Raw genomic sequence first — 15,369 nt, 5'->3', positions numbered from 1 at the left:
TCTACTTATTTATTAATGTCCCCAATTCCACCATCCTTTCTCCCTTACCCATAGATCCTTGGAGAATACAAGACTGAAGCATACACACCAGAAGTATTCATGAATGACTCAACTCTATTGGTGTTATTAGTGATGTGGCCATTTTAAGAGAGGAAGAAAATGCTTAAGAATGACATGCATATGCAATTCAATTTATTTGCTGTTTTCCAACTTATAATTCCAAAGGCTTTACAACGTCCCGTTTTCTTAACTTGTTTGTAGGTATAATAGCTTTATTAGTTCAAATCAAGAGAGAGATCACATGCTCCAAACCATCACGACAATGCAATATTTAGCTCTTCTTTGTAGGTGGAACTCAGCAATTTGTTTCCTATGAAATAACAACAGAATGATACACTTCCTGATATCTGTTGTATAACAGACTCAAGATACATTATACACAGAATCATTAGGAATCTTTAGTTTCCATCTCTGTAAGATAAAGCTAAAGGTTCTGACATTTTGCCTGAACTTGGTTATCAGTCTTTCCTTTATGACCAATGTATGGCGGGAATAGCCTTTAAAGCACCCTCAAGTGACTGCTCCCTTACCCCCCAGGCCTAGGAGTTGGGGCCGTGGTAGGGATACTCAATGCCAAGACTCTGAAGGAAAGCCGGTCATGCTATCATGCTACTAGCCCCTTGAGGGAGATACTAAGAGTTTCCAGTACCCAGCTTCAAACTGGGACACTTTAAGAGTGAAGCCACCAGGGTAACTTACCAAATCCCATATAACCCACAATTTACTATCAGTAGCAACATCAGGAATTAAAAGTGAAAAACCAGGATAAAAATAACATTCCATCAAAATGAAAGGCTTTGGCTCCAATAAATTTATAAGCTAGGGTCTACAGAAATGTCTATTAGCTGGTTAGAATGCTGCCATTTTTCATTGCCCACAGGAAGTATTAGTTTTGGAGGGCAGAAAAGGCACTGAGTAGGAAACCCTAAACAAATTAAATCCGAAAAGCAAATCATAAAACTGGACACAAGATAGATACCCACCTCTATATTTGCTGGGTATTTCCTAAACTTTACTGCATCTGCCTCAAATCTTTGTTTTTACTTGTTAATTTGTAAGGTACCTTGGTTTTCACTCTCTCACAGTTACCTGAGGGAAGAAGGGATTCATACATTCAATAATCCAAGTTGCTTAAAAACCAGAGAGAAAAACAAATCAAAAACATCTCTTTCAAGAAAATTACCTATTTTTCAAGATACTATTTTATACCATTCTACAATTCTTAGCAGCAAAAAAAGTTATTTAGCAAAAATAATAACAAACACAACCTAGAGGAGAGAGCCTTCAGCCTGGAAATTAAAATCCTGACTGTGTAACTTAGAGTAAATTAAAGTTCTCAATATCCGCTTCACACAGCTGTGATAGGACTACCCAAAAAGACTTTCTTTCAGATGTGGTCAAAGGAGAAAGTGCTCAAGCTGATAAACTACAGTATTAAGGTAGGCGAGGGAATAAAGTTAAAACCAATGTCGTTTCCCAAGACAGAAAAAAGGCTTCTACACACTATGATGGGAAATGACAGCAGAGGCAATTAAGACTAAAGGTCAGGTGGCCAGTGTTTGACTATTAATTTTACAATGTTAGTCGTCAGGAACTAGGGCTTACACATCTGGAATGCTCCCATTCATTACGAAGTTTACCCCATGCTTCCATGTACTATGCATGAGGGTTCTGTAAGCACAGTGGCCCAGAACATTCATTCTTGCCCTCCTTTATAAGAAAGGACTAACCATACCAAAGCCAAAAAACTCTGCTCATATCATAAAATCAGCTTGTTTTTAAAAAAAAAAAAACCCTTTCCAAATCACTGGGTATGAATCAAAGTCAAGACAACTAACAGCCAAGAGTGAAGGTTTGACAATACCCCCACTTTTAAAAGAAAAGGTAGGCTTAAATACTTGTTGGGTCTAAAGGTCTTGGGGCTAAGAATGGTACTTAATTAAATTTCCCTGGGGCCCTTATGCCTCCCATTCACTTACCTGCTTTCCTTCATCCTTTGCTCCCCAGATGTGATCATTCCCCAAAGCTCTACTTTGGGCCCTTCCCAGTCCTCCTTGAGCTCCCTCCCACCCCCCCATTCACAGGGTGGTCCAAACTCCAGCTTCAACCAGATGTGGATGATCTGCTAATCCAGTCCCTCAAACTCACCATTTTATACACTCCTCCCACCCACAAGTACGCAACAAAGCAAAACAACGTCTCTTCCCAAACTGTTTCCAGGGATGTTATCATTGTCTCTAGGTATCCTAGTTCAAACCTCAGCATTTTTTTAAAGAATCAATTTTGTTAATAAATCCCCTGCGGTGTTTTTACTCCCATGTGAGTTGGGACTCTCATCTCTCCATATCCAACGTTGAATTTAACTTTATACAAGATTTTCAGCCAAATAAGCACTCTCCATTCTAACTCTGCCTAACAATACTGCCAGTTGAAGATTCCTAGAGCACATTTCTTCCTGTCATTTCTCTACTCAATTTGAATTGGCCCCTTATTACCTACAGAATAAAAATAAAAACTAAAGGGAAAATCTATTACTTTAGCCCAATTCTGCTTGGCCTCTCTTCTGTCCCAATTCATCACCAGTCTTCCCTCTGGCAGGATGGTCTCAGGCTGAATCCCTGGAAACTCTTGACCTGCCCTGGCTGCACATCTGAGTTCAAGCTACTGTTTCCATTCCTACTCCAAACTTTCTCTTCTTTCCCACTCCAAACCACAACTCCTAAATCCATATAAAAACTCACTGCCTCGGGGCTGGCCCACTGGCGCAGCGGTTAAGTGCACACGTTCTGCTTCAGTGGCCCAGGGTTCGTCGGTTCGGATCCCGGGTGTAGACCTGGTACCGTGTGGCAAGCTATGCTGTGGCAGGCATCCCACATATAAAGTAGAGGAAGATGGGCACGGATGTTAGCTCAAGGCCAGTTTTCCTCATCAAAAAGAGGAGGACTGGCAGCAGATGTTAGCTCAGGCCTAATCTTCCTCAAAAAAAAAAAAAAAAAGAATTCACTGCCTCCACATGGATTGCCCATTCTCAGCAACTCCAGCTCCATCTATGTCCATCTCTCTCTCCTTTGCGATCTCAACCCAACTCTTATTTACCAACATCACCTGGTTCTTTATCATCGTCTACTAGAGGTCTTTGTTTCAAATTACATTATAATTTCATAGAAAACAGAAACTCTTAACTAGAGATTCTCTTTGCAAATCCTACAAATATGGCACCTATAGCTTAAGTAAGGACATGCTTTCCAAATGGAGAAATACTACTCATCCATGGCTGCTTCTACATCTAGTACCCAATATGCAACAACCAGAGACAACCAAATGTATAGGAGCCCATTAGTCACTTACATTCCAATGTTTTGTGAGAGGCTCTCTTGGACTCCAATCTCTCCTGCTTGGCCATGGTATGTTTCTTGTGGAGCCTGCCATAAGTGATTTCACAGCCATCCTGTCTCTTCACCTTGTAAACCATAGGGATGCTCTCATATTCACCACACTTCAACTTGTACCTATATCTGGGCCACACAATAAGTTGGGGAGGGAGAGAGCTCTCAGGTGGCATCCTGATTATCCTGCCAGACTTGCGATACAACCTTCCTATGGAAGGTGTCAGAGGGCCCTGTGGACTAACCTCCCCAAAAAGGCATGCTACCTCATACATTTCATCTTCAACTTCCTGTTCCAACTCAGTGTCTTCTGAATCCTCAGGAAGTACAACGTTCAAGGCAGCGTTTTTCTTCAACAAATAGACTGTCTTACCATTTGAGAAGCTGTTCAGTGCATTCAGCTTCCTGCCTTTCGCAGTCTTTTTAGTTTTTGCATACTTTGTGAAGTTCTCATTATATACCTCCTCAGTCTTATCATCTATGATCATTTCTTCTTCATCTGTGTTTAATTTCCTATTCCTGATTGACTTTTTCCATGATCCCTTTATTTTGCAGTCTGGTGACAACTCTTCATCTATAGGGGGCATTTGCTCAGTGGATTTCTGGAGCTCTGCATCCTGCCACCAGCTCCTATCACACTGGATGCATTCCCTACTCGTCCCTGACTTGTCTGATCCCTTAGAACTGCAGTCTTGCAATGACTCTTCATCTTCTGAGGAAATTTCCTTAGGGGTTGTTCTGACCTCCTCACTGTGGCACAAGCCCATATTGCACATGATGCCTACATCCACTCGTTTGGACTGGGCCAACAAGGTAGGGGAAGGGACATATTTCTCAGGGTAGCTATTACTCTCTCTCGCTTCACCTTCATCCAGTTTCCTATTCCCGACTGACGTTTTGCCTGTTCCCTTTCTACTGCTTTTTGGTGATGACTCAGGGGATTTCTCCAGCTCTCTATCCTGCCACCAGCTCATGTCACACTGGATGCCTTCATCTACTCGGTTGAGTGGGACCAACCAGGTATGGGAGGGAAGGCACCCTTGGGAGTAGTTATTATTCTCTACCACTTCATCTTCATTCAGTTCCCTACTCCCAACGGACTTTTTCTCTGTTCCCTTTCTACAACTTTCTGGTGATGACTCTGGAGATTTCGCCACCTCTGCATCCAGCCACCAGCTCATATCACACATGATGCTTTCATCCACTCGGTTGAACTCTGCCACCCAGGTAGGGGAGGGAACACACCCCTGGGGGGAGTTATTACTCTCTACCACTTCATCTTCATCCTGTTTCTCCAGGGAGCCATGGCTCCCACTACTGTTGTGGGGCTTTCCTTCCCCAATGCTAAGGGGTGTCTGGGTTTGAGACTGTAGGCTCAGGTCATTAACTGTTTCCATGCTACCGCCGAGTGGGCTTTCCTGCTGGAGTTTGTTGCCATCTCCAGTAGACTGGCACAATTTTGAGATCAAGGTATTCTGGATCTCATCTTCACCTTTTACTTCATCTGGAGATGGCAGGATTTGGGGAACAGCTGAGAATCCCTTCTTTTCTTTATCCAAGTTCACTTCCATGGTTAATCCTGACTTTGACATCTCATTATGCCTTACAATATCAAGATGGTACTCCAACGGAACAGCTCTTTGTTCATCTTCATATGTAATGCCATCTTCATCCTCATGAGGGTTACAGAGCATACCCCTACTTTCACATGAACTCTGTGAAATCTCATTTTGCTGCACCATGTTCTCTGGCACAGCTTCACCATATGCTAGGTCAAGCAAACGCATGATTTCTTTCAAAGTCTTCCGGAACTGTATTACAGGGGATCCTTCACCCTGTTCTATCCTCATTTTCTCTTTCTCAGATGTAAAGCTTCTGTGAGGCGTGTTTCTATTAACAGCATTATTAGAAGGGCTCTTATCAAGTAGCTCCCTCTTCTGGGCAACAGAAGACAGAGCCCCAACTGTTTTTGCAGGAATGTTGTCAGTTTCGATGTCAACATTAGTAGCAGGGATACTGGTCACCCTACCTGTGTCATGGCCATTGACTTCTGAGTGGATGTCTTGTTTTTTGCTCATGTTTTCAGCCTGCTGAGGTTCAGTTTGAGTCTCTTTTGTTTTCATTTTTTTTCCATAGCCACTATAGTGCCGGAATTGTGCTGGATTACAAAACACAGGGAATATGGGTCTTCGGTTAAGTGTAGTGGGCAATGGGGACTGAGGTACAAGAAAGCCAGGATATTCATTGAGTACCACTGAATATGGGAAATACAGACCTCCATTTCTGAAACCTAGAAAGAGAATACAGTAGCTAGTCATTTTGTCTCTTGCAGCCAATATGCACCTATATGGCTGTACCAATTAAAATGTTGAATTTCTTCCATGTCACTTGGTAACTAATGCCCCCAGTTCCTCCTTGGATATTCCCAGGATTCAACAAATGAAGGGGCAATGACTGTAACAGTGGCCTCTGGGACCCCTCTTCAGCACTAGAGTAGGCATCTGTACTCACTGGTTAGTTCCTAGGCCATATCAGTTAGTCGGCATATCACAAACATCACCCATATTTAGTGACTCTTTTTAAAAGAGACCGACTACCACTAAGCATAATTTAGGTTGTCATCGCTTCAGAAAGGCTAATTCATGCCAGGCCTTACAGAACAAATGGAAACAAAAGTCCTTTGGATTTAAAAACCTTTCTAAATCTACAATTCAGCACTATCCTTTAACACACACATCTTCTCCCATTTGAATTCTTCAGAGGTAATCATTGCAATGGTGTTAATAATTCCAGGCATTTCTCTCATACAAATACATTTTTGGGAATGCCATTTGGTTTTGCAAGACAGGTTTATATAACTGACAAATGAAGTTAAGATAAAACTTCTACTAAGTTTATAGAAGAAGCAATAGTTATACTCAAATCAGTGCTCATGAGGCGATTTACTCAATATTGTGAGGTTGATCTTACGAACTCAATTTCACTGCTGAGGAATGTATCAAAGTGCCTCCCATACCTGGAATAATATATCTGTACAAGCATTTGGGGTTTTTTTCCTCTAATGAAAGAAAGGAAAGAAGTCTCAGCTTGGATTTCAGCATTGTTTTAAGAGTTTAGAAGCCAAAAGAATGAAATTCATGTAACTACAGTGTCAGATAACTTCCCTGATAAAAATCCCACAATACACATTGTACTGTCTAAGACAGTACGACAAAATACCTTAATAGCAGATCTCTGCCACTAGAAACCATCACAGGACCGCTATCCAGTCACCCACTGCAAAAAATAGGTATTAAAGTTGTTTTTTTCTCTCTCCCTAAACAAAACCTATGTCTACTCTTCATAAATGCCTTCCCTCTTCTGTTACCAATGCAAAGGACTTGAAGTCCTCTCCAAGTTTTTACCCATATATTTACTAGTAACTTTCTTGACCCATCCCTGACCATCTCACAGGTCGGTAACCCATACTGCTTCCAGAACAATCTTTCTGACCCAACTTTGATCCCTCACTCCAGTTACAGTATTTGAATGGCTTACCATTGCCTGTCAGGAAATGCAGAACAATGACCATATACCTTAGAATGCCATAAAGACCTTCATTATCTGGTTTCTCACTGTATTCTCTCAATACTCTCCCATTAAGAGTAAGCTGTAGGCTCCAGTCATGTGTGGGTTTCTCCATTATGCCAACTTCTCTTCCCTTTTCTAGGACATCCTCCTTCCCCTGCTCCCTTCCAACTGCTACCAAAACCTAATTCATTTTGTTAGAAAAGGAAATCCTGCCATTTGCAACAACAGATGGACCTTGAGGGCATTTTGATAAGAGAAATCAGCTGGACAGAGAAAGACAAACGCTGTATGATCTTACTTATATGTAAAATCTAGAAAAGATGAACTTATAGAAACAGAGAATAGAACGGTGGTTGCCAGGGGCTGGGTGGTGGCAGAAATGGGGAGATGCTGGCCAATGGCAAAAAACAACCTAATTCATCCTATACAAAGGAGGACACTGAGACAAAAAGAATTTAGTATTTATTCAAATTCAGCCCCCTATTTCAGTTGGACTGCACCGCGTACTGCATGTCCAACTAATATTACAAAGTGGTCGACTTCCTCATTCTGAATATGTATGAAGCTTGGAAGTTACTCATTCCTAATGAAGTAAAAAAAGTTGAACTGAAAAATCAAGAACTCTTCTTAGATCTGTCACAGCAGTGAGGTTACAGGGCAAATTGCTACCCTCAATATTGAAGAGACATGAATACAATCACAGCTCACAGGAGCACAAACCCAAGAGATGAAAACTCCACAGGAACTAGGAGTAGGGTAGGGAAACCTGAAGTCTTACTGACAAATTGTGGGCTCAGGGTCAGCAAGTCCGAGAGTTAAAAATTTCAGGGGACCCAGGCATAGGGGGACCCCCACATGCTTTTCTGAGTTTTACCTGCAGTAGTTCAACCAGTTTCTCACAGTAAACCTAGGGGAAAAAAAATCCCCTGTGCTTCTCGCCGAGAGAGGGGAAAAGAAACCACTGCATATACACCAGAAGCACTCCACTCTTCTTAACCAGGTTGGCCCTCAGGAGTAATAGTTAATCAGCTCCTCAGTGACTTGGGGAAAAGGAAATAATTATCTCCAGCCCACTCTAGCACCCTTCCCAACTCAGTGGGTGGGGAGAATTGAAGCATATGTGTAGTTCACAGTCCAAAGGCACAATCTCATTAAAAGACTGAGACCTAATCATAGCCCTTTGATAACCATAGGACTATGATTCCCTTCCCCAGCTCCAAGAACATACCACATTACTAAAGACCTGTTTAGAGCAGTTCCTTTCATCCAGTACAGAAAGACTGGTGATCAAGAAAACACCACAAGGCATACTGAAAGACAAATACTGTTGGGTATAAAAACTCACTTTAAAATTAAGACAGCAATTAAAACTAAGTGGATGGAGAAACATGTACCATGCTAACACTAATCAAAAGAAAGTGGGAGAAGCTGTGTTTATTTCAGACAGAGCAGACTTCAGAGCAAGGTAAGTGATCCGGGATAAAGAGGGGCATTACATAAAAGGTCAATCCTTCACTGAGATTTAACAATCTTTAAACTGTATTCCCCTAACAGACGGTGATACTACATGGGGCAACAAGTGAGAGAACTGCACGGACAAAGAGATTAATCCATTATTATCGTTAAAGACTTAACACTCCCCTATCAGAAATGCACAGATGCAGGAGGTAAAAAAATCAGTCATGACACAGTTGAACTCAACAGCACCATCAGCCAACTTTGACTGACATCTATAGACTACTTCATTCACAAAGAATACACATTGGTCTCATACTCACATGGAACATTTGCCAAGACAGACCACACAGTGGGGCATAAAACACACTTTTACAAATTGAAAAGTATGTTAATTATACAACGTCTGCTCTTAGACCACAACTAAATTAATGTAGAAAACAAAAAGAGCTGGAAAATCCCAAAATACTTGTAGATTAAACACACTACTAAATAACACATGATTGAATGAAGAAACCTCAGGAGAAATTAAAAAGTACTTTGAACTAAATGAAAATACAACTCGTTAAAATTTGTTGAACAGCATGAAAGCAGTGCTTAGAAGGAAATTTACAGCATTGAATGCGTATGCAATCATGCACCACATAACAATGTTTCGGTCAATGATGGACTGCATATATGATGGTAGTCCCATAAGATTAGTACCATGTAGCATAGGTGTGTAATAGGCTATGCCACCTAGGCTTGTGTAAGTACTGTAGGTGAGGAAGAAATTTTCCTCTCCCCTTCTAAATTCTTTTGGCTGGTCTGAGAATTAAATTGACATGAGACAGATTAACAGGAGAAAAACAAACAAAAGATTAATAACATATATACATAGGAGAAACCCAGGAAAACTGAGTAACTCGCCAAAATGGCTGAAGCTCTCACCCTAAATATTATCCTGAGCCAAAGACAAAAGAAGATGTTGGGGGTGGGGAAAGTCAGGGACTCCAAAGGTAAGGAAGGCAATTCACAGGTAGGTGAAAATGAGCAAACATTGGGAAAACAAGTATTTGGCCACAGAGAAACAGGAGAACAGGAGCCCATCAAACAGGCTTTTCTAGGTTCCTCCCTGTCTACCACCTAGTTCATATTATGCTAAAGTGATAGCTCACTTTCTGGGACAGGTTTTTTTAATCTGAATTCTTTTAGGCACTTAAGAATGAAGTAACAAGAAAAACTTCTCTGAGTCTTTAGTTTCTTAAAAATAATCAGCCAAAAATAATCCTCAAGTTAATGAGACACATTTTCACGTGGCAATTTTATTCCCATTCTATGATGTTCGCACAACAATGAAATCATCTAAGATGTGTTTCTCAGAACATAGCCCATCGTTAAGTGATGCATGACTGTCTTAAAAAAGATCAGAAAATCAATCATCTAGCATCTAACTTAGGAAACTAGAAAATGAACAGCAAATTAAATCCAAAGTAAGAAGAAAAGAAATAAAAATTAGAGCAGAATCAACTAAATTGAAAACAAGAAATCTAAAATAGAGACAACAAAACCAAAAGCTGATTCATTGAAAAGATCAATAAAGGTGATTAAGCCTCTAGCCAGGCTAATTAAGTAAAAAAGAGAAGACACAAATTACTAATATCAGAAATGAAAGAGAGTACATCACTACAAATCCCATGGACATTAAAAAGATAAAGGAATACCATGAACTCTATTCCCACAAATTTCATAACCTAGATAAAATGGACCAATTCCTTGGAAGACAAAATTTGCCAAAACTCACACAAGAAGAAATGGACGATCTGTGTAGGCCTATATTAAAGAAATTGAGTCAATAACTAATAAACTTCCAAAATAGAAAGCACCAGGACTGGAGGGGCTCACTGGTGAATTCTACCAAACATTTAAGGAAGAAATTACAAATAGATCAATGGAACCGAACAGAGAGCCCACAAACAGACCCAAATCAGTATAGTCAACTGACCTTTGACAAAGTAGCAAAGGCAATACAATGGAGCAAAGACAGTCTTTCAACAAATGATCCTGGAACAACTGGACATCCACATGCAAACAATGAGTCTAGACACAGACCTTACACCCTTCACAAATATTAACTCACGATGGATCACAGACGCAAATGTAAAACTCAAAACTATAAACCTCCCAGAAGACAACACAAGAGAAAACCTAGATGACCTTGCTATGGTGATGACTTTTTAGATACAACACCAATGGCACAATCCATGCAAAAAATGATAAGCTGGACTTCATTCAAATTAAAACCTCTGCAAAAGACACTGTCAAGTGAATGAGAAGACAACCCACAGACTGGGAGAAAATATTTGCAAAAGACATATCTGATAGAGGACCGTTATCCAAAATATACAAAGAACTCTTAAAACATTAAGAGAACAACTCAAGTAAAAAAGAGGCCAGATCTTAACAGACATCTCACCAAAGATATATAAATGGCAAATAAACATATGAAAAGATGCTCTGCAGAATTATGTCAGTAGGGAATCACAAATTAAAGCAATGAGATACCACTACGTATGTATTAGAGCGGCTAAAAGCCTGAACACTGACAACACCAAATGCTGGAGAGGATGTGGATCAATGAGAACTCTTTGTCATTGCTGGTGGCAAAGCAAAATGGTGCAGCTGCTCTGGACGACAGTTTGGCAGTTTCTTACAAAATTAGATATACTCTTGCCAAAACCTGGAAGCAACCAAGATTAGGTGGGTGAGTAGATATATAAAGTGCAGTACATTCAGAAAATGTAATATTATTCATCAGTAAAAACAAATGAGTTATCAAGTTATGAAAACACATTAAGTGCATATTACTATGTAAAAGAAGCCAAACTGAAAAAGCCACATACTGTATGATTCCAATGATATGACTTTCCAGAACAGGTGAAGTTATGGAGACAGTAAGACTATTGGTGGTTATCAGGGGTTAGGAAGGATGGAGGCATGAATAGGCAGAGTAGAGGATTTTTAGGGCAGTAAAACTATTCAGTAGACTACTATAATGGTAGACACCTGTCATTATGCATTTATCCAAACCCACAGAAAGTACAGCACCAAGAGTGAACTGTAGTGTAACCTATGGTCTTCAGGTGATCATGTGTCACTGTAGATTCACTGATTGTAACAAACGTACCACTCTGGCGGAGGATGCTGATAATGGGGGAGGCTTTGCGTGGTTGAGGGTATATGGGAAATCTACCTTCTGCTTCATGTTGCTAGGAACCTAAAACTGCTCTAAAAAATAAACCCTAATAAAAAGAGGTAGAGAATATACATAGACTATACATGGAAAAATAACCAAATAACTGGCAACAGCTTTTGCCTCAGGAGGGGGGACTGGGAGACTGGGAAAAGGCATTGTAACGGAAAGACCTCATTCTATGCTTGTACACTATTTTAACTTTTAACCACATATATTTGGTTACTTTTTCAATAAAAAATAATTTAAGCCAGTTTCAACTGGAAAGATGTTCTGTAATTCAGAGAGCAGTTACATCTCTAATTCTAAATAATTTCTAGTTAAAACAACTAGGTATAAAACAGGCCATGAGAAGCTGACCTGTAGGTTAACACAACCAGAATGCTTTGAGTCCACTTGCTCAACTGAATTCATCTTGTATTCACTCAAGGAACGTCTGTACACCTGGGCCATGACACTGTCATGCTGTTTACTACACAATTTCATCAAGCTATTTAACAACTTCTAATACATTCCTCTCACTTCGTAGCTCACTAACTCTATCCAAAAACGATGTAAATTATCTTCAGTGAATCTATAGTCAACATCTTTTCTGTACCCAGCATCCATTCTATCTCCTTGTGGTAATAGGCTCCCAAGGTCCTCTGAAAAACGACAGACCTTCTCTGTCCAAATGGTATAGGATAGGCTCACACCACCTTCAACATGGGGCAGATAACCTAGACTGGTCTAGAAGACAAGTCCATCTCCCTGGCTTGGTAATTAAAACGGAGGGCATGCGACCAAGCCAGACCAAGGAGAATCAGCTTTGAATTCTTGCTGAAACTACTGGAAGAGAGGGCTCTTCTTTGGGAACACTAGCCATAAAATCATTACAGGCCTGGAAATGCTGTGACCCTGTTTGTCACTTTGAAATGATGGCAGAGAATGAGGCCAACACAGAAAAAGTCAAAACCTAGAGAGAAGGAGATAGAGACTCAAAAATGGTTTATATCCTTTGATTCCCTATCTAGCAGCCTGAAGTGGCTTCACTTTTGGAATTCCAGGTTACACAAGACAATAAATCCTATACATTTATTTTTTCACCAAAATCTGTTAGGTTGCAATAAAAAAAAAAAAATCCCATTCCTGCTGCCAGTACTCACTACTTTAATTCTCCTAAACCCCAACTTTAAAGGACAAATATTTTAAGGGACTCAAACTCCACAAGCTAAACTAGCCTGACCACCAAAGGACAAATATTTTAAACCTTAAGGGGAATGGCGTGGTAAAACCACAGAGGTATAGAATCTCAGCCTTTTAATTCAAAGAATGTTGAAGATACAATATGTATTTCTCTCAGGAATTTCCCACCCTCTGTACTCAAGGGTTTTTCTCATACAATTTCTTCCTCTGCACCACTTCAAAATAGCATTTCAACATCTGTTAGAGCTCTCCAGAGAAAACAGCCAACGGTTTATATAAAGAAAAACTTCTCTAAAGAATTGGCTCACGGGGACATGTACCTCCAAAATCTGCCAGGTAGACAGTCACTCTGGAGACAGAGTGAAGGACTGAAGTCCACAGGCCATATACTGGCAGAATTCCTTCTCGGTCCCACTGCAACTTTGAAATGGCTGCCGCCAACAGCTCTATGGATGAATTAAAGATTCTACCACCCAGCTGGGAGCAGTGACTGATGAACTCAAAAGTGCTCCTCATTACACCTGGTTTTCTACTTGGAAAACAGTTGCATAAGGTACACAGCATGCCTTATCCACAGCAGGGTACACACTATCTTTGCTACTGGAGGTGTGGGAAGGGAGACTCACCCCCTGGAGGCCTCCACCCTGCCTAGAGCCCCTGCCCTTTACAGTAAACCATGTACTCAACGAGATCCCAGATATCCACCTTCCAAACACTTTGAAGTCTTGCTCGGCATTCTTCCCCCAGAGTACTTGTTGACCTCAACATAGTAGCTTTTAGAATCTTCAGCTTTGTTGAAAACATTACAGGACTAGGAGCCCTAAAGTACCTCTTCCAATCAGACTAGTCTCCGAACATAAGGACATTTGGAGTTGACTACTGTGTGACCCTGAGCAAGTCACTGACTCTCCAGCCTCAGTGCCGTCATTTGGGAAGCAAGAAGAGCAATAATACGTAGCTCATGGGGCTGCTGACAGGTCTCCGGGAGAATCTATTTCTAGTATTTAGTACAGTACCTGGCCTAGAGCTAGACTCCAAATCTCTCCTAATAACGGGAACTTCAAACACTGCCCCTGTGTGCTACCCCAATCCCTCTTGTGTCAGGACAGGGGCAGGAAAGGGAGGTAATGGAGAAAAGCAGTAGAAAACCTTCAGGCACTGGTTTACAGGGAGGGTTCCCAAGCCCACTAAACCTCTTACCTGCCCCAGGAATAGGGAACGGGCTGTAGGCGAGATTCTGGTACCAGGGACTCGGGCAAGGATGCTGGCCCATGGCGTGTACATAGAAAAAGGGTCTGGTGTTATTGCCCTCAAAAAGTGCGTGGTTTTCCGAAGAAGAGTTCATTTTGTAGGCTGAAAAACACATGTTGGTATTTAGGAAAGGACCGTCGCGCTGAGCTCTGTGAAATGCCGGGAGGGTAGAGACGTCATCCTAGTCTCCCTTGGAACCGCAGCCTGGCCGGCAGGGTCCTCAGCTTCTCTTCCCTCTCGCCCGGGATCGGGGACAGAGGGCTGCACTGCGTTTACGACCAGGGAGCGGCGCCGAGACGCCGGGCCCACGGTCGTGCCTGGACAGGTCGAGGCTCCCGGGGCTGCAGCACCGAGGGATGACTGAGGCCTGGAGGCCCTGGAGGGGACCCGCACGGCGCTGTGCTCGAGGGCGGCTCAGGCCCGGCCCGCACCACGCTGGTCCTCAGCCTCTCCAGCGTGCCCGCCCGTCCCGAGTCCTGAGCACTCCATTCCCGGGGCTCAGCTCTCCTTCCCCACGGCTCACCCCACCCGGCCACCGAGGAGCCCCTCACCTCCCCCGAAAGCCAGGGTGAGCATCACCGCTCACCCCACACGATCCTGTCCCGCGTTCTGCGTCCCGACCTGCTCTAGTTCGACGTCTGCGACTGGGAAGGTCTACGGTAACACACCAAGGCACGCTCGTCTAACCTCTGCAACCGGAGTGTGTACGGCAGCTCTTGCACTGGCGTCTGCCTTTACCTGCGCCGCGGGGCCAGCACGTGCTGCCTGTTGCGCAGGCGCCGCCCGTCACCCTTCGCCCGCGCATGCGCCATGTGCAAGGCCGCCCCGCCTGAAGGCGCGGGAAGAAACCCTGGTGCGCTGAGACCTGGCAGCGTGGGGTACTGCTCCGTGTGCGCTTAATTCTCTCTTCTGCGCATCCTTCATGCGTTTAGACGCCCTGGTATCTGTTCTTCCAGAGGACAGAGCAGTTCCCTCATGCTGCGGGACTGCCCCCTCCGTTTGCGTGTGTTGAGTCGGGGCAGGTTCTCTTCGCTCCTCCGAGCTCCTGGTCTCCTTCCCTCCTGGGACCTAAAGCCGCTGACCGAGCAGAAGGAGAGAGGAAGGAGGAGGCCAACCTGGACAGAGCACAGGCCAGCGAGGAGGAAGATTCACAATTCACACGGGAGGGGCCCTCAAGCATGCTTGATGCTGCTGAGAGTAAAACCTGGGAGAAGGGGCTCTGGCTATTAG

General features: G+C 42.7%; 1 long non-coding RNA gene across 1 annotated transcript; it reads right to left on the bottom strand.

The window, feature by feature from the left end:
* Nucleotides 1-76: 76 nt before the first annotated feature.
* LOC124243265 (uncharacterized) lies at nt 77-3,790 on the bottom strand. The gene is made up of 3 exons (XR_006889663.1): nt 3,409-3,790; nt 1,044-1,149; nt 77-370 (listed from the first exon to the last, which is right to left on the bottom strand). It is a non-coding gene; the product is annotated as an uncharacterized LOC124243265 (long non-coding RNA).
* Nucleotides 3,791-15,369: the final 11,579 nt, after the last annotated feature.

Source organism: Equus quagga, chromosome 8 (genome assembly GCF_021613505.1).
Source record: "Equus quagga isolate Etosha38 chromosome 8, UCLA_HA_Equagga_1.0, whole genome shotgun sequence".
NCBI classification, from domain to species: Eukaryota; Metazoa; Chordata; class Mammalia; order Perissodactyla; family Equidae; genus Equus; species Equus quagga.
Note: the sequence above shows the minus strand (reverse complement) of the source record. Positions and strands in the feature narration are given on the sequence as shown.